This window comes from Prunus avium, chromosome 2, assembly GCF_965620075.1.
Source record: "Prunus avium chromosome 2, drPruAviu1.hap1.1, whole genome shotgun sequence".
NCBI classification, from domain to species: Eukaryota; Viridiplantae; Streptophyta; class Magnoliopsida; order Rosales; family Rosaceae; genus Prunus; species Prunus avium.
The window spans coordinates 10,349,442-10,369,203 of record NC_142285.1 but is presented as its reverse complement, the minus strand read 5'-3'; the positions used below and the strand labels follow the sequence as shown (position 1 = coordinate 10,369,203).

Sequence of the window (19,762 nt, the reverse complement as noted above, 5' to 3'; positions counted from 1 at the left end):
GGTCACGCAAGCCATGCAAGCCATGCAAATTGAGTCACTTTCTGATTGGCTTTTCCTATATAGCCAATAGGACAAAATAGTATTAAAATAAGAAGAATTGAAGGTGACTGGGTCACCGATTGAGCCCATGGTTTATGTCAGCCACTTGAATAATATATGGAATTATTGAATCCCATGCTTATAAATATATTAAAGTATAAGATAAGAAAATGTGTTTTTATCTCTTGGAAATAATGCACGTGGCTTTTCTTGACCCCAAGAATAATAAGTTTCTCCAATAATGCTTTCCAAGGAATATGCCGAACGGTAAGGCATGTCAAGAAAAGATAGGGTGGCCCATGTGTTTCTTCTTCTTCTTAATATTATATTGCAAGGATTTATCTTCTACATGTCGCTGCTTTAGCATTCATGGTTGCTCCAGCATGGTAAGGCTGGTGGCCGAAGGCTGATGGCGCCGTAATGGAGAACTGTCTCTTGGAAGGTGCCGTTCGGCATGGCTGAAGACTGATGGCTGATGCCGAAGGTTGATGGTGCCGAAGGCTGATCCCGATGGCCGAAGGCTGATGGCGCCGTAATGGAGAAGTGTCTCTTGGAATGTGCCGTTCGGCATGGCTGAAGGCTGATGGCTGATGCCGAAGGTTGATGCCAATGGCCGAATGCTGAATCATTGAGGGGATGTGAAGACATCGCACACGCCGAATGATGCAAAGGGTGTCGAAGGCCGATGGCAAATGGCAGATGGCAGATGCCGAATCATTGGGGGGATGTGAAGACATCGCACGCGCCGGATGATGCAAGGGCGCCGAAGGCCGAAGGCAGATACCGAATCATTGGGGGGATGTGAAGACATCGCACGCGCCGAATGATGCAAGGGCGCCGAAGGCCGAAGGCAGATACCGGATCATTGGGGGGATGTGAAGACATCGCACGCGCCGAATGATGCAAGGGCGCCGAAGGCCGAAGGCAGATACCGAATCATTGGGGGGATGTGAAGACATCGCACGCGCCGAATGATGCAAGGGCGCCGAAGGCCGATTGTAGATACCGGATCATTGGGGGGATGTGAAGACATCGCACGCGCCGAATGATGCAAGGGCGCCGAAGGCCGAAGGCAGATGCCGGATCATTGGGGGGATGTGAAGACATCGCACGCGCCGAATGATGCAGGGGCGCCGAAGGCCGAAGGCAGATACCGAATCATTGGGGGGATGTGAAGACATCGTACGCGCCGAATGATGCAAGGGCGCCGAAGGCCGAAGGCAGATGCCGAATCATTGGGGGGATGTGAAGACATCGCACGCGCCGAATGATGCAAGGGCGCCGAAGGCCGATTATAGGAGGTGCCGAGGGCATGGCTCAAAAGGGTGCCGAGAGCACTCGTGAAGGAGAACGACATAGCGTTTTGTGTCGTTTCCCACAGACGGCGCCAATCTGTTGGCGCTAAATCTTGAATAGATAGAGATGAGTGCAACTTACAAGTGGGATGGACGATCAAGAGATCGATTGGGTGTTGGATGCCGATTATTCCTGTCCTTGGATGCTGATCCTGAATAGAAGATAAGCGAAGCTCGTAAAGTCTATGGAACCGGTGTGGAACCAGCCTAAGACCCTCCGATGCTCGAGTAAGATTGTTTTTAAGAGCTCTTGCTGTTGACTATATAGTAGTATAAAAGTCAAGCTGAAAAGTCTTACCCCTGTATTGTAGTGAAGGGGCTTATTTATAGGAGGCATCTTGTATGATCTTAGTACTCATTTCCGATGTGGGACTCGTGGGAGGGCCCTATGAGGTTGACACGACTATTTAGATATTTCTGGCAGGTGCTTCGAGGCTAATTCTGTAGAATCGGTATGGGATACTGATTGTAGGCTGTGTTGGGCCTGTAGCGGCTGTATGTGGCTTTGAGACAATGCCATCCGTAGCCAATGCCGATTGTTCGAGGCCTTGGGTACTTGGGTGAGCTGAAGTGATCCACGTGTCGTTGTATGAGTGGAGGGTCAGATATGGTACAAACAGAGATCATGACTAATTTTCATGAGACACAAGCGTAAATATTTTATTTTTCTAAATACTAAAATAAAAAATAAAATAAAAACTAAATGGCACACACGTGGCAAGGAGTTGGTGTAGATTAAAGGCCAAAGAAATTAGGGAGGGAGAGAGACCCTGTAAGACTGTGAAAGGGAAAATACTACCACAATTGTGAAAGGCCCCAAAACCAAAACACCTGCTGCGTCACGTGCCTCTGGTGTTACTTGCGTAATAAGGTAAGAGTATCTGAATAGGCGTGATGCTACAAATGTCATGTCCAGTAGTCTACTGCCGCGTGTCTCTCCTGCCCGTTTGCTTCCCCAACAACCTGTATTCTAGCTTCCCATTTTTAACCCTACTTTTTAATCCTATTGGCTGGCTCTGCCACTGTACCTACGTTTACTGTTCAGCTGCGTTTCCATTATTAAAATATTTTAATTTGCCTTATTTTCGAAGGATCTGGATCTTTGAATTTCTCTGTTAGTATCTATTTACTTTTGTTCTGAATATACCAACTCAAGGAGAAGCAATGTTGATTTGATAGGTCACATAGGATAAAAGCCCCTCCAATGGAAGTAGCAGCCCATGTAGCAAATTTAAAAATTAGAATCATAACATGTAAGTTACTTCATAGTAAATTGTTACAAAAAAAATTATGATTTTCCTCTTTTCGTAAAAGCCAAAAACAAAATCCTTATATATAAACCAAATTGAAAATTTTTTAAGGTAAAGCAAAACTAAAGAAGCAAATAATAGATAACATGAACATATTTAGTTTTTAACATGTAGTTTTTGAATGCTTATCTATCTTTCATACTAGTATTTTATATAACGGCCCCTTAACCTTATATTAACTGGTGGACCTACACATGAGTAAGGAGGAGTAGCTACACCTCTCGTTGCCGAAAAATCCTTTGGGGTGGCCGGAATTTGCCCATATGTTGTGCCCATCATGTTGATTAAATATCTGAAAGAGACTTTGTAATATTCAATTTGATTTCTGCTTCACATAAAATTGTTGTCTCCTAAAATTCTCTTAATGGTGTATTTCTATTTATTAAATATCCATGAGCTTTAATCCCCCTTATTTGGCATCTTCCTTTCTTAGTTTCTCAACTTATAATTTAATTTTGTTTTATGCAGATGTCATGTTTGTTTATTCGAAGTTTCTCTCTTCCCTGTCGACAAATGTAGATGGGTTCATGGACTCCTTGAACTTGAATTTCCCTCACATACTTTTAGCTATTTAAATGTTGCCTCTCTCCTGAAAAATTCTTGAGTCCACCGGTGCTAATAATTCTATCTCTGCCCCTGATTGGAGGGACAAAGTTTTACACTATAGCAAATGTTAGTATCAAAGTGCCACAAAGGTTAACAAATGACACTTTTAAAGAAAACATTTGCTTCCTCCATTGGAGATGCTCTGAGGGCTAAAACCTTAACAAAATACCCTCTTTTTTTTCCTTCACTTTTTTTCTCCAATTTAGATTCAGACAATTCTCTACGCCATGGCCTCCCTTCTTCTCCATTTTTACAGCGAATCTTGTTCCTTCATTCTTCTCCATTTTTACTTCAGACAACATAATTTATTTTCTCTCACAAAACCCAACAACTCATCTCAGTTTAATCACTTTTATTCTCCATAAAGACCAGACTTTATCATTTGGGTAGAAAAAGAGAGTCAAATTTGTGAGGGCAACAAAATCTCAAAATAGAATAGTGACATCAAGTATGGCTGAGAAGAAAATTAAAAACACATCGGCTTCATTCGTAATTTGAGCAAGACAATTGCGAAGGCCCACACACAATTTAAAAGCACAAGAGATGTTAGATGGGGTTGAGATTCAACAAAACCATTAGATGTTGGAATCTTATTATAGTAAGTCTGAAAATCGAAACCTTAACGCCATCTACAATAATGCAAAACTCATCAACCATGGGCTAAATTTTTTTTGTTGCCACATTTGGCTCTTTAGCCCTCCAATTAGGCCAAATTTTTTTGTGGGCCCAGCACATGTACTTTTCAAGAAGAGAAAGTACCACGTATGTGCAAGAGTACGAAACATCTTGTGCAACTGCAAATCCAACAGCCAATATTAAAGGTGCGTTGATGTCATTGATGATGTCAACTAGCCATTAGGTTTTTTATTTTATTTTTAATAACCTTTTTAAATGTTTTTAAATTCAATATATATATATATATATATATACAGAGAGCTTCCATTGAGGGATCCCTCAAATAAGCTTATTTGAGGGACACTCCTTGTAGGCCATACTCCGGATTATATTTCACTAATTCAAACTGTCTATTTTGTAGATACTCATTCAAAGATCATCTCTACAAAAAATCACTTGAATCCGATATCATTTGACCACTCAATTGTGTTATTGAAATTTGAGTACTTTCTTGATGCACCGTTGTTCGTTGATTTTGTAGGACACAATTGAATATCGAAACGGTTTCCGATTTGTCTAATTTTTTGTAAGGATGATCTATGAATGAAGACCTAAAAAATAGATGGTTTGGATCATTGAGAAAAAAATTGTAGGGTACCCTAAAGGGCGTCCCTCAAATAAAATTATTTGAGGGATCCCTCAATAGAAGGGGACTGTATATATATATATAATTGGTTTATGATCGTTGGAGGTCAGAACCATTGATTGAAAAATTATTTTTTATTGAAAACCTTTTTAAATGTTTTAAATTCATTTTGTTTAAAAAATTATATAAATTAAAAAATATTATCTCTAAATCGTAGTTTAATTAAATTAAACAATACATAGTTGTGAGTGTTGTACCATAATTTTTCTCAAAATAATAAAATATGAAGGGCCCTAAAATAGCCATGCATAGCTAGAGATGGAAAAATTTTGCCCTGCACTATTCTTTAAAAAATTAATATTTTGGGGGCTAAATTTTTAGTCATAGACTACATTTAGCCTTATGACTGGAGATGACCTGGAAAATGTGGAAGGGAAACGTAGCTAGTATTTCCCATCATATTTTCAAACACATCCCAGTTGTTATTAACATAATAATTACTTCACCATTCCATTCTTAAACTCAATTAGAAACCGTGTCAGTTTGTTAATAAATATCCATGAGCTTTAATCCCCCTTATTTGGCATCTTCCTTAGTTTCTCAACTTATAATTTAATTTTGTTTTATGCAGATATCACGTTTGTTTATTCAAAGTTTCTCTCTTCCCTGTTGACAAATATAGATGGGTTCATGGACTCCTTGCACTTGGATTTCTCTCACATACTTTTAGCTATTTAAATGTTGCCTCTCTCCTGAAAAATTCTTGAGTCCACCGATGCTTATAATTCTATCTCTACCCCTGATTGGAGGGACAAAGTTTTACACTATAGCAAATGTTAGTACCAAAGTGCCACAAAGGTTAACAAATGACACGTTTAAAGAAAACATTTGCTTCCTCCATTGGAGATGCTCTAAGGGCTAAAACCTTAACAACATACCCTTTTTTTTTTCCTTCACTTGTTTTCTCCAATTTAGATTCAGACAATTCTCTACGCCCATGGCCTCTCTTCTTCTCCATTTTTACTTTAGACAACATAATTTATTTTCTCTCACAAAACCCAACAACCCATCTCAGTTTAATCACTTTTATTCTCCATAAAGACCAGACTTTATCATTTGGGTAGAAAAAGAGAGTCAAATTTGTGAGGGCAACAAAATCTCAAAATAGAATAGTGACATCAAGTATGGCTTAGACGAAAATTAAAAACACATCGGCTTCATTCATAATTTTTTTTTAAATGACGAGCAAGGCAATTGCGAAGGCCCACACACAATTTAAAAGTACAAGAGAGGTTAGATGGGGTTGAGATTCAACAAAACCATTAGATGTTGGAATCTTATTATAGCAAGTCTGAAAATCGAAACCTTAACGCCATTTGCCACATTTGGCTCTTTAGCCCTCCAATTAGGCCAAATGTAGCATAGCTTAGGCCTAGACATTGTGGGCCTAGCACATGTACTTTTCAAAAAGAGAAAGTACCACGTATGTGCAAGAGTACGAAACATCTTGTGCAACTGCAAATTCAACAGCCAATATTAAAGGTGCGTTGACATCATCGATGATGTCAGCTAGCTGTTAGGTTGTTTATTTTATTTTTAATAACCTTTTTAAATGTTTTTAAATTCAAATTTTTTAATATATATATTTTAATTGGTTTATAATCGTTGGAGGTCAAAACCATTGATTGAAAAGTTATTTTTTATTTAAAACCTTTTTAAATGTTTTAAATTCATTTTGTTTAAAAAATTATATAAATTAAAAAATATTGTCTCTAAATCGTAGTTTAATTAAATTAAAAAATACATAGTTGTGGAATATATGAGTGTTGTACCATAATTTTTCTCAAAATAATAAAATATGAAGGGCCCTAAAATAGCCATGCATGGTTGGAGATGGAAAAATTTAACCTTGCACTATTCTTTAAAAAATTAATATTTTGAAGGGCTAAATTTTTAATCGTGGACTACATTTAGCCTTGTAACTGGAGATGGCCTGAAAAATGTGGAAGGGAACGTAGCTAGTATTTCCCATAATATTTTCAAACACATCCCAGTTGTTATTAACATAATAATTACTTCACCATTCCATTCTTAAACTCAATTAGAAACCGTGTCAGTTTGTTATTTACTAAAGTTATAATAAGCTTTGTATTTCGACCAACAACAACAAAAAGTTATGAGCTTGTAGCTCAAGGGAGTGCGTGTCGATTGAGGATTTTTTTTTCTTCTTCATTTTATAATTAGGAAAGAGAGCATGGATCGAGTTGTGTCTCATGAAAACAGGACTTATGTTCTTTTTTTATTTTTTAATCTTTTAAATATGAAAATTGTTAATTTACTATATTATCCTTATATAATAACTAATTTAATTTCTTAATATTTTCATTACTTGACATTTGAATGTTTCATCATTCTCTTATGCCTTTATATATATATATATATATATATATATAGATATCAACTAATACTTCAAGCTTCTACATCAAAATTTTGAAATAATAATTTGAGATTATATAAATGTAAAGGACAATTGATCATTTGATCCAATCGCATTAAGTCCAAAAAATGCACCCACAAAACATACATTGAAGAGAATGCTACTTTACCAACCAAAACAGAACTATACTTGTTGTACGCCTTTTGCCACACATGCTTTATGGATTTTATGCCATCCTTAGGAGAAATACTTTTATGAAACGGGAATACCACTATTTTGCTATTCTCGACCAATAACGCTATGACACATAAATGTCCGACATTGGAGAAACCAAAAGGTTCCACATGCTTTATAGGCATGAAACCTTAACACTAATTAAATAAGGATTGGTGGGCTAATGGGCTTGGATGGTTGGCTTGCTTGATTAATAATAATATTTAAATAATCAAGACTTGGGCCTTGGGCCTTGGGGCTCTACTTACTTTGTATTTACATATTCATACAATTTTCATATCTATTGTTGTCTACAATTTATAATCTGTGTATTAACATAGTGATCCTATAATATGAGTTATTTACTGATTTTTCCTAACACGTGACACACACTTCCACATGTCATAGCATTATTGGCCACGGATAGCGCTATCTCTGTTGCAACTAAGTTTTTCTCCATGCGCTCAGGCTTTATGGAAAGCAATGATTATTATTTTAGCCCTTACCCTAAAGAAAACCTACTCAAATCAAAACTATATCTGTATTTTTGTTTTCATATCTGAAATATTTTGACAACATTTTACACACCAGATATTGTGATTAGGATTAATTCTTAGACATGGATATACGTACCATCATAAGGCCAAATATTAGTTCTTAGAAACATATATGAAATTGAAGCCAAATCTTCAACAAAAGTACATGGAATTGATCACATTTGGAGCAAGCCTGGGTAACTCAGGCACGGCCGCACTACCAGCAACAGTCACACCACCAGCATGGCTTGAGGAAGTCTCAGACATATCATCAAACTTGATGAACTGTGAAATCTGGGCTGCAGCAAGATGGGCGTAGCAGATTGGAGCAACTGCAATATACAGAAAACGGCAAACTCTCAAGAATCTCCAAAAAACACAATGCAAAGAAACAGGGCAAAAGAGGAAAAATATAGACTAAAGAGACGTAACTTCAAAAACCAACTTTTAATGTTTAATTTTCTTCCAATTTATTGACCTTTTGTTCAGACAACTACAAGCTCACTACAAGAAAGAGGGTGTGACGTGACTAGCAAGAAAAATAAATCATAATTTATTGGTTCCCAAATTTTTCTAAGTGATCCATAAGTTGAAAGACAAATCAGACTACAAAACAGGATCCTACCTACAGATACAGCTGTAGTGCTCCTTTGGTACCTGTACAAAATTCAAAGTACGGCGTCAGGTTTGAAAATCATGCATAAATAAACAGAGCCCATTCTTATCCAGGTAGACGTATTTGTACAGATTTTCCTTACTACATGTGAAAGATGAGTATACTTACACATATGAAAGCGAATGAACAAGTTCTTGCACGTTATCGGCTGAAAAGCCAAGTTCATCATATAGAACATGATAATGAGCAGGCCGAGTAGTCCCCTACATAAACAATCCAAAGTCGGTTGAATTTCAGTCTAAAACAATAGACGCAACCATTTTGCTTATTCATTTCCTTCAAAAGCAATAACATCTCAAAAACATGGAGAAACGTATCCAAAAAAAAAGCAACAGGCTTTGGTTTAGAATACTCACAATCATCCCAGCATGAGCACACAAGTAGAAATCATTGTTCTTGGGATGGCAAACTTTGTTGTCGATAATCGTCCCTAAGTGTAAGTAATCAAAAGATAAGCGTGATTTCGAAACAGAAGCACAGTTTTTCTTTTCTATTCTGAACATTTAGCTGGTGGTAAAATGACTAACCAGGTGGCACATTTTCAGGAGATCTAGTCTGGAAAAATTTTGTATGATGATTCTTCTGAGCAACAATAACCATGAACTTAGGAGACCAGCTCTCATCAAGGAATTTGCACGCCTGCAAAACAGAAAACACCTCACAAAGTACAGTTAGAAATTTTCTCTTACAGATAAAGCAAGTAGAAAACAAAATGTAGATTGGCCACAAGAAAACCTGAATAATCTGATCCAGTTCCACATTCAAGACTTGGTTGAACTGTGATTCACTCACGCCATCCCTAAATAAGAGAAAATCCAAGTAATAGGAAGATCAACAATCGTTTGTATGAACGCTAAACCTTGGCAAAACTAAAGTGCTTTGATACAACATTTTGCAAAACTAGAGTAATTTGATACAACATTGTTAATCATTGAAACCAGTAGTTTGTTAGTTTATAAATTCTTCTTCTACTTGATGAAAAACATATCACATTGACTAGCCTGTTTCAAACTAAAAAGGAAAATATCAATAAGATGCTGACAAAATGGTATAGAAAAAAGGCATACAAAACCATATCCATACTATTATCATTTCAAGATATGAGATTAATAACAAACCGCAGATTGTTAAGGATTAAATGCATGTTTTAGCTTACAGTCACCAATAAAAAAACTCTAGATCACTTTTTTCTTCTCTCTTGTTACTGGATGTCGTGGGAGAATGCAAAATAGGAAGAAAAAAAAACACATAACAGTGGGAGCTAGTTACATCACGAAAAGATGAAATTATAAACTTATTTACTAAGTGTATTCTAAACCTTGTAAGTAAAGATCAAACATAATGAACTTGTTTATATGTGGCTCATTGATCTAATAATGTATGAAATTTAAAATACATGTGCTGTATTACTAATGCGCTTGTTCATATGTGGCTCATTTTAGTACTCTATTGAATATATTAGTAATAGTTAACCTGAAAATAATTATCTGATCAGGCTTCCTGCCCTTTGAAGAACCATAAAAGTCTTTTAACAGTTCCCTGAAAAGAGCACATATGTTACAAAATTGTGTGAAACAAAACAAAGAGGTAACTTTTAATAATATGACAGAAAAATGGATGCATAAAAATCAAAGTGGCAGAGTATATGTAAGTGTCGAGAGGAGCCAACCTGATTATGCCCTCATCATCTTTATCTGATACAGGCTTGAACAGAGAAGCAATCATTTCTACTCTTGGTGATTGAGTACGAACTGCAGCTCGATAATGAGAAATTGAGGGCCAGTTCCTGGAACTCACCACCTGCAAAATTCCCAAGTATATCATACAAATACAAAGAACATGATAAAGCAGCAATTCTCACGGTGTGTGGAGTAAAATTTATAAAAAGACCATGATTACGAAATGTTCAGTTTAGGGGAGAAATGTTACTGCTGCAATAGAAGGCACATCTGACCGCCCAGGTGAGCCATGTGACACATCCATTCCCAAAATCAGAGTGGGGCACTTAGAAACCAAGTGTATAGAAGGAGAATGCTCAACTGTTAGCAAGGAATTCATTCCACCCAACTGCACAAGTGCAGACAAAAGGGAAGACCAAAATCAATGCATGAAACGTAAAACACAAATAGTAGCACAAGACAATTTCCACAAATGATATTATTGTAAAAAAAAAAAAACATACCTTTGCATTGATTTTCAGGAGCACATTTGTGATGTACTGATCATTCAGTTTTGTAGGAGCAATGCACTGTGTTACAATCCCAAGCTCAGAAAGATTTTTCCTTTTCCATGGACCTAGAGAGTTTGGAGAATTCTCAACACATATACATCCTCAACATAAAGTGTAGAAAAAAATAATAGTGGAAAAGAATCATGAGCTGACCATATATGTCAGAATTCTTCTTCTCTGGAAGAATACACAACAGAAGCTGTGGTTCTGGTTTGGAAGAAATGTCGTCAATCATCTTTTCCACTCTAACATGAGCTGGGTAACGTCTATTCTGGTAATTCTCTTCAAATACGAACAATGGATCTTCTATGGTCTGCAATAAAGAATTTACTTTTAGAATAACAAATAATCAAATCAAAAGACTTACATTATAGAAGTAGCTTTTGTTCTCTATAGTTTAGTAAATCTCACAATTCCTTTCATCTCTGCACACTTTAACATACTATTGACGAGGTACCGAATGTCGCAGCGAGCAGAGAAGTTGACAATAGCCCAGTGCCTTATTTTCACAGGTTCTACCAATGTCTACACACAGGTATTGAGTAAAGTTCAACATAAAATTTTCAAAGCTATACGCCGGTGAAACAGAAAATACTTGAAAAGAACAGCACCTTGTTATTGAAATTCCAACGCCCATTCCGAGGGAAAAATTCCTGTCCATTGCCAACTTGTAGCTGCAAGAAAGTATCAATAAACAGAGAAAATGAAAACAAACCAATTTCTACTGCACGGTCTGCACCCAAAAAACTAGCCAGATCAACTAAGAAGGGACAAAAAAGGACTATGAAGATGTTTTACCTTTGGGGCTGGCAAAACACGGCCTTCAACCTGCAAAAATTCAGCACCAATTGATATTCCAGATGAACGAAGCATCAGGTCAGCATCATATTTACTAGTCTTCAGTGCCTGAGAGGATCAACATTTGAGGTGTCAGTAGGTTTTAGACGCAAAGATAAAACTAAATCACATAGAGGGCATAACTTACATTACGCAGAACTGTCATCTGCTCTTGGGGGTTCTTCCTAGACTGCTCAACTAGCAAAGCCCGTTGCGTACTGGATAAAGCTTTTGTATAGCGTTGCAGTGAAACCAAGTCACAGAACTGCAAGGGCAAAGAAGAATGAAAAAGAAAAATTCTAATATTAACCTTAACAAAAAATTTAAAAAGAAAATTCATCACCTCAACTGGAAAGTAAGACGGCCTCTTTGGTTTCCCAACATTGATGCATGGAAAATCTGCTGACTCGCGCACTGGTAAGTGTTTATAGACAGCAAAATAATCGAAAACCGTAATTTCCTCTCCATCACCATCCTGCCCGTTTTTTGTTTTCAGAAAGAACCTAGACACAAATGTAGAGTGGTAAGATTATTGCAAAGCAGTACTTCTTAGATGGCATGATTCTTATAAGGCAGATATTAATTACCTCTGCTCTTTGCATGGTTTTTCACTCAATCCAGTGATTCTGTACTCCATGTTAGAGGGATGGGCCGTGATTCTTAGATTTTTTAGCATCCTCTTGGCCTAGTATAAAATAAAAAAGCTCAGATCATGACCGTTGCACAACCAATGTAATGTCCAAATTGAAGGAAACCACGATTACCTTAATCCAATCAATCTGATCATTACTCTTAACATTTTGGTTCTCCGAGAGGAAGTCGAGAACACGACCAGGTTTCACGATCATTGTGGTGGATACATCTGCATTAAAACAAGGACAGTGATGAACTTGGCAGTAGAATCACAAAACAAACAAGCCTTCTATTTCTTAGAAACTTACCCATGTTCAGAGACAGACCCCCTTGGGTAGCTCGAAAACTTGAGTGGAAACCACTGCAGCTTTGTACACCTCCTCCCAACCTTTTGAAGCTCTGATTGTTATGGAAGAAAGACTGTCGGACAAGGAGACAACCCCTGCAGACAAACAGAATATGATGCACCTAATAAAAAAGTGGACTGCCAGAGGAAAGATACAACAGTGAAATACTTACTGCTTTGCTGCATTCTGCCTTAGTATGATATCAAGTACCCTCACTGCTTCCTGAAAATGCTCCGAGTCCTGACCTCGTAATGCATTCACAATTGCTTGCATTGGGATTTTAGTAGCAAAGTTGATCTGCACCTTTAATGTTTTGGATTGATACTGCTTCTTAACTCTCTTCCTATCCCCTGCACTATCAGTTAGGTTGGAACTGCCTACGGCGCTCGAAGTCCTCCTATAGGTGTGTGCAAATAGCCAATATCAAATATAAGAGCAAGGGATATTCATTATCAACCACATGATAGTACCTGATTGATGAGATGTCATCCAATACGATCACGAAATCGAGTCTGTTACGAGGCAGAGAGCCAACTGTAAACAAGCTTTTTTCTCCATCATAAGCAAATTCTTTATGTCCCAGCTCCGAGCCATATGTTTCTTTAACTTTGTCAAGAACTTTTCGTCCAATGCCTTTCTCACCAACTGGGGTTCCATCCTCATAAAGCATATCAATCTGTATCATCATAATAACACCAATACAATGATACAAACATCACTATTCCTGCAAATGATAGGGCAAGAGAGAGAGAGTACAGGGAATTACACTATAATGGAAGAAATATCCATCAGACTTGTTCACTCCCACTTTGAAATGGTTAGTTAGAAGTGGAATCCTTTGCCCTTTAGATCCAATACCGGGCCTTGCCATAGGAACACGTTTTGGATTTTATGCTTTCTTCATTAATTCGAGACGTTTTTCTTCGGATACAATGGGGGCAACATTTGGAGGGACAATGGCCGGAGGAGGAGGAAGTGCAACTCCTTCTGGATTTGAAGACTCCATTTCCTAATACCTGCTCAACTACAAGAGTCATAAATAACGTCATCAGTTAAAACTTTGCCAAACTTGGAAACAATAATCTCGAGCACACCAACTTTGCCAATCTCCACATTATGCTTTAGTCAGGGAGCAATAAATACTTAACATAAGATGATGCTATTAATACATCATAAGCTGCTTTCAAAGGTAAATGTAAGAAATGAAGGGAAAAACGAAAGGTTAGAGAACCAAGAAGTAGGCTATATCTGACCAACATTTCATAGCGGACACTACTAGAAAATTGAGTAGAAGCCACTGTTTTCTTAGTCACTGCATCTAAATGGTGGCCATTGCTGATGTAATAGCCACAATTACTGTACATCTGTGACACCAAACACATGGCCCCGGGGGACTGTAAAAATGCCAGAGTTGTAGTAGAGCCTATTGACAGTCAATTGTTAAATACAAATAGGATAACTGTTATAACAAAAATGGGTGCATGCAATTTTTTTATTTTTATACTAGCGATATTCTACTTTAATCTAACTACGGGGAGGGGGATTCGAATTCGGGTGCAAAGTGGGGAGCATATCCTCTCTAGCCAACTTGGCTAAGCCCATGTTTGCGAGTGCATGCAATTGTTAAATACAAGCCTTTAAAGAAACACAGGAAGCTATTTAATTATTCAACAAGAATCAATGACATTGACAGGCTCAGTAGACTACATATATAAAGGCTAAAAATGTTCTGCGGTCAAAACAGAGCATAAAGAACACGGAAAGGAAAAAGGAAATAACTCATCTAATCAAATTTAAGCCACAGCAAAAGTGCATCGTGCATTTTTAAAGAAAAAAAAAACATATATAATTGGGGCTTCTGAATCCAAAGAAACGGGATCTTTAGGGGAAAATCTATGGTATTAATTAAGATTTGGACGCTTTCAACTTAAATAGTTTACACACAAAGTCACTTAGTTTTTTACTTCAAACAAAAACCCAAATCCCATATTTCATTTTCCCTTTAAAATCCCTTTTTTAGCCTTTTTTTTATAGTCTTTTTATTTTTTTGCCATCACCTTTTTTATAGTGTAAATTATTCTAATTTACGGGAAATGGAACTCAAACTTGCTTGCAATTTACGAGGGAAAAGTTAAATTTTCTGAAAAAACGAACCAGAAAACCTACTAACAGCTGCTGCTGAGGAGCAACAAAAAACAATTGCATTATGAAGATCTTGAACGACACAGCTGCTTTCGGATGCCAAGAAAATAAAGCAAAAATACAAAAAGTACAAATAGAAAAAAACAAAAACAAAGCCCAAGTTAAATAATTTTATTGAGGGACACCCTTTAGGGTTCCCTACGAATTTTTTTCAACGATTCAAATGATCTATTTTTTAAGTCTACATTCATAGACCATTTTTGCAAAAATTTAGACAATTCGGAAACTATTTGTGTCCTACAAAATCAATGAACACGGTTCTTCAAGAAAGTACTAAAATTTTAATAACTCAATTGAATGGTCAAATAATATCTAATTCAAGTGATTTTTTATAGAGGTGATCTTTGAATGATTATCTAAAAAATAGACGGTTTGGATTAGCGAAATACAATGCGGTGAGCCCTACAAAGATGATCCTCAAATAAGCTTATTTGAAGAATATTTGATGGAAGATATATATTATATATATATACACACATACAACACGCAAAATATGATCTCTGTATACTCAGATCTAGTTGTCAGAAACCAAACAGGAAACCTAGATGCACAGACCAAGAAGGCAAAGGCAAACCGACCCACTAGTAACACCAGCGTCAGAGCTCTAAAACAATGGCGGTCGCAGAAGAAAAAAAATAAAAAGAGACCTGTGAGAGTTGTACAACCAAAACTGTGAAAACCCAAGACCCAGCGCCATTTGTCAGAAGTGAAAGACAAACCCACAAACATAGAACAGGAAAATCCAAGAAACCGAAGCAACTCACCGAAAAAGCAATGCCTGGCTAAGGCTTTCACGTATCAAGCATAGACAATAAAGACCTATGAGACTATAAAATAGTAACAATTACCACAAATTTATGAAAACCCAAAGAAATTTAGAAAAAAAATGGTTTTTTTTTTCTTTAAAACAGAGAGAAGATAGTGATGACCATCACAAGTGTGAAAAAACTAAAAAGAAAATCCCATGCTTCAGAAACCAAAATCTTTTCTTTTTTTCTTTTTTTTTGGGTAAGAAACCAAAAATCTAGAACAATGGCTGGCTCTTTCATGTGTAGTAGACGGACTAACAAAATGAAAAAAAACAAATCGACCCATTACTCAAAACAAAGCATCATAGCTTTAAAACTTTATCTTTTCACGTATGGTAAGCATATAATGATCAGAGGCCAAACTGAACAGAAAAAAAAATAGAGAAAGAGAGAGAGAGAGACCTATGAGGCTTTGAGAGCACAAAACAGCACCCAAAAGAGAAAACTCAAAAACCCAGAACACAAAAGCAAATCCCAGAACTCCTAAAGATATATAATTTTCTTTCTTTTTTGGGTGTGAATTTGGTGAAGTCTTTTTTATTACGCGGTATTAAAAATGGAATCCCTACTACCTGCTCTTGTTGCATTTGCTCTCTCTCTCTCTCTCTCTCCGCGGTAACTGTACGGACGCAAGGAAAGAAGGGCATGTCCAGTAGTGTAGTGACACGTGTCGCGGTCCCCTCAGCTGCCCATCCCCTTAAATTCTAGTTTCCGGTTTTGACCGCTTTTCAATTCTATTACCACCTTTGTCTGCTTAACGACGTTATGACGAGGTTCATCCTCATTTTTTGAGAAAAGGAGCAAAATATTAAAACATTTCTTTTTTCTTCATGTTTTTTCTTGGGGGTAAATTTAATTTTATCATTTTTATTGGAAAACAGGAATACTAGTTAGAGCATCTCCAACCGATATATCAAATTACGACATAGATATGAAATGACAAAAACTGAAGATTAAAGTTACTCCAACCGAGTAGTCAAATTCTACACGGATGTGAAGGCTAGAAGAGATATGTCAATAATATATCAAAAAGCTTGATGTCAAATATTAATTTAATATTTTTTTAGTCATGGTCCCCACTATCATTTACTCTTTTTTAAAATTTTATGCATTATATAGGCCCCATTTGCTTTTAAAAATATAATAAAATAAGGAAAATGCTTAACAACCTTCTCTCTAACCTTCTTTTTTGGATCTTTTATCTTCTTCTCATGCTATGTATCACTTTCTTTATACTAAAACAATATCATTAATGCATAGCTTTTGTTTTCCAAGATTACCCTTAATAAATATATTGACTTTCATATTACCTTTAATTTATCTAAATTTCTTTTACAAATTGAAAAAATAAAAATAGAAATTAATAAAATAATATTTTGTTTTACCCACCAGCCCCAGCCATACGCCCCATCTCCATCTTTCAAAATATGTTGCTTCTCTTGCCAGCCACCCGTCACTACGTAACATCTTCCTCCCGCCCCTTGTGGCTGGGTTGTTTTTTCAATGTTTTCATATTTCCTTTTTAATGTTTTAATTATTAATATCCTAAAACTGATTTTTTTAATTTTTTTTAATTGAACTTTGAATTTTTTGTAGGAACTGAGGGGGTATTTTATATCATTCAAAATTTGAAATGCTACCAAACTACAAAAGGGTTATCTACTAATGTTTCGGAAATTCATATTGTCAAAATTTTGTGTTTGTTAAATGATTAAACTTTTTTTAAAATAATTTTTTTTTTTTTAATAGTAATCAAAAGAAAGTTATAATACATTCAATAAAGGTAATTTTGGAAAACAATTGCTATGCACTAATGACATTGTTTTAAGTGTAAAGAAAGTGACACATAGCGTGAGGAAAAGGGAGAAAGTCCAAAAGAGAAGGTTAGTGAAAAGGTTGCTAGCATTCTCCATAAAATAATATGGTATTTGGCATTTCGGGTGGAGTTAAATTTTTTCCAAAGTGTCAAATTGTCACATAAGCCATCAAATTCAAATTTAACATTTTGCATTTAACATCTCCCTTGGAGATACTCTTATAAGTTTTACATAAATTTGTATCTTTTCTTAAATTTCAAAGAGACGGATCAATAGCTCATTACTAATAACATCGATATTATCCACAATTTAACCATCTACAAAGCTCAGTAAGTGTAGGGTTTTATCACAAAAGGCCCTGATACTATTAGACTCGGTGTTTTGTATTTATTTGGGTTTGTTTGATTGTTTGATTTGGGTTGGCCCACCACTAGTAACACCGATATTGTCCCCAACTTAACCACATGTTTAGTAATTGTGAGAATTTATTTGAAAGGCCTCTATAGTATTATTAAGAGTGGAACCATTCATTATATGTTGTAATTTATTTGATCAAGTTCTCAATATGGGAATTTATACTCTGCAACACGCTCCCTCACGTGGGACCACTACATAGTGGGCCACACGTGGAGCCACGTCTACATCGGAGTCAAACATTAAAGTCCAACTAGGGTTGATTTTTGGACGGATCGAAATCAGGGGATTCCAATTCCATTCCAAAAAAATTCGAAATTTCTACTTCCATTCCAATTTGGAAAACTCAGAATTTTCGGAAAACTTTGGAATTTACCTATTTCATATATTTATTTGGAAAATTTAGGAAAATCATAGAAAATTTTAAACATAAAATAATTTTGACTAGATACTTTATCATCCATTTCGACAAGATATTACTAATATCAGCATGTGATCAAAATCTGGTTTGTTCTTTTTGATCGGAAATTGGATTTATTTATTTTTTTAAAAGGTGCTTCTTATTAAGAAATAAATATGAAAACCCTAAAAGAAGGCATCACACAAGTGTTTTATCAAACCAAACCAAAAATATGAGAACCGTGGGTGCTCCTGTCTACTTTTCTTTCAAACTCTCTTAGGCTCCGTTTGGATGAGGGAAAATAATTTGGAATTTAACTAAAAGTCGGGAATTTAAGAGGAGAAATTGACAATTCCCTTGTTTGGCAACTTAAGTGCGGAATTTATTATGACACATAGAAAAAATCGTGAAAATTGAGGCATCAAATTCCTGAGTTTAATTTCCACCAAAATAGGCGTCATTTCACAATTTCCATAGTGCGGGAATTCATATTTTCCAGTGCGCCAAAACTTATATAAAAAAAAAAGCACCAAACTTTTCATTAAAAAAAAAAAAAAAACTGCCCCAAACTTAAAAAAAATACAGGGCCAAAAACCTATGATAAAACCCTGGAAAACAGAGATTGCGAGTCTTGTCGCTTAAAGGCATCATAAAAAAGCTACGAGCCAGAGAAGTAAGGAGAAGGAGTTCTTCTTAAAGGTAAATATATTAAAAGCTATTTTTTTTCTTTTCTGTTTAAAAAAAAAATACTTATAAGATTTTTATTTAACTTTGATTATTTATTTGGTAGTCTCATGATGATAGTAGAGGTTTTCGATTTAAAGTTATAGAAAATTGGGATGATATAATAGATTTGTGTGGCAAAGATAGAGCTATTGGAGATGGCTCTGAAACGGGTGCATGTGCAATTGAGGTTATGACTCCTACTAATGAAGTTGATCATGTTGACTTGGATGGTGTTACAAAAGATTTAGAAGATATTCATGTTATTGATGATATTTCACCAACCTCAACAAATGGTCAAAAGAGAAGAAATCATGCATCAAGTTCTTCTAATATTCTTCCTACAAAGAAAAGAGGTGATGTCAAAGATGTTACTGTTGATTCAATTGCTAGAATGGTTTTATCATTTGAAGAGTTTATCCGTGCTGATACTAAGAACCTTGATCTAGTAGAGGTATATGTTAAGCAGTACCATGTCTTAGTGAAAATGAACAACTCAAAGCATGTGCTTGGCTGATAAAAAATGACAAACAATTTCAGATGTTGAAGGCATATGTTGCTGATGTTTATTGCACGTAGGGAGTGATTTGGTTTACTAATATACTCTGTTTATTTAAGTTGAGTTATTTAGTTCATCAAACGATAAGTTATTTTATACTTCGAGGAATACCTTCTATGTCGGTTATTAGTTTTTTTTTCTTTTGAAATATTTAATTTCTGTGTCAATTACAATTTACATGAGCTATCCAAACATTGAAATTTTCAATTTCTGTCATTTACAAAATTCGATAGACATAAATCCAAATACTGAAATCTTCAATTGCCAGAAATTGAAATGACGGAAATCTAAATTCCGTCATTTTACAATTCTATGTAATTTGCAATTCCTTCATCCAAACGGAGGGTTAGGGTTTGTG

General features: G+C 35.9%; 2 pseudogenes across 1 annotated transcript; one reads left to right on the top strand and one right to left on the bottom strand.

The window, feature by feature from the left end:
* Positions 1–7,799: 7,799 nt before the first annotated feature.
* LOC110757872 (protein argonaute 4A-like) lies at positions 7,800–16,047 on the bottom strand (annotated as a pseudogene). Its single transcript, XR_015834089.1, has 23 exons — positions 15,894–16,047; positions 13,247–13,504; positions 12,951–13,156; positions 12,653–12,877; positions 12,442–12,575; positions 12,265–12,362; positions 12,088–12,185; positions 11,844–12,003; positions 11,649–11,765; positions 11,462–11,569; positions 11,275–11,337; positions 11,075–11,188; positions 10,817–10,976; positions 10,616–10,728; positions 10,363–10,500; positions 10,103–10,233; positions 9,907–9,972; positions 9,169–9,232; positions 8,961–9,072; positions 8,790–8,863; positions 8,542–8,636; positions 8,383–8,414; positions 7,800–8,089 (listed from the first exon to the last, which is right to left on the bottom strand). The product of XR_015834089.1 is annotated as a protein argonaute 4A-like (transcript).
* Positions 13,803–19,424, top strand: LOC148296477 (uncharacterized; annotated as a pseudogene).
* Positions 19,425–19,762: the final 338 nt, after the last annotated feature.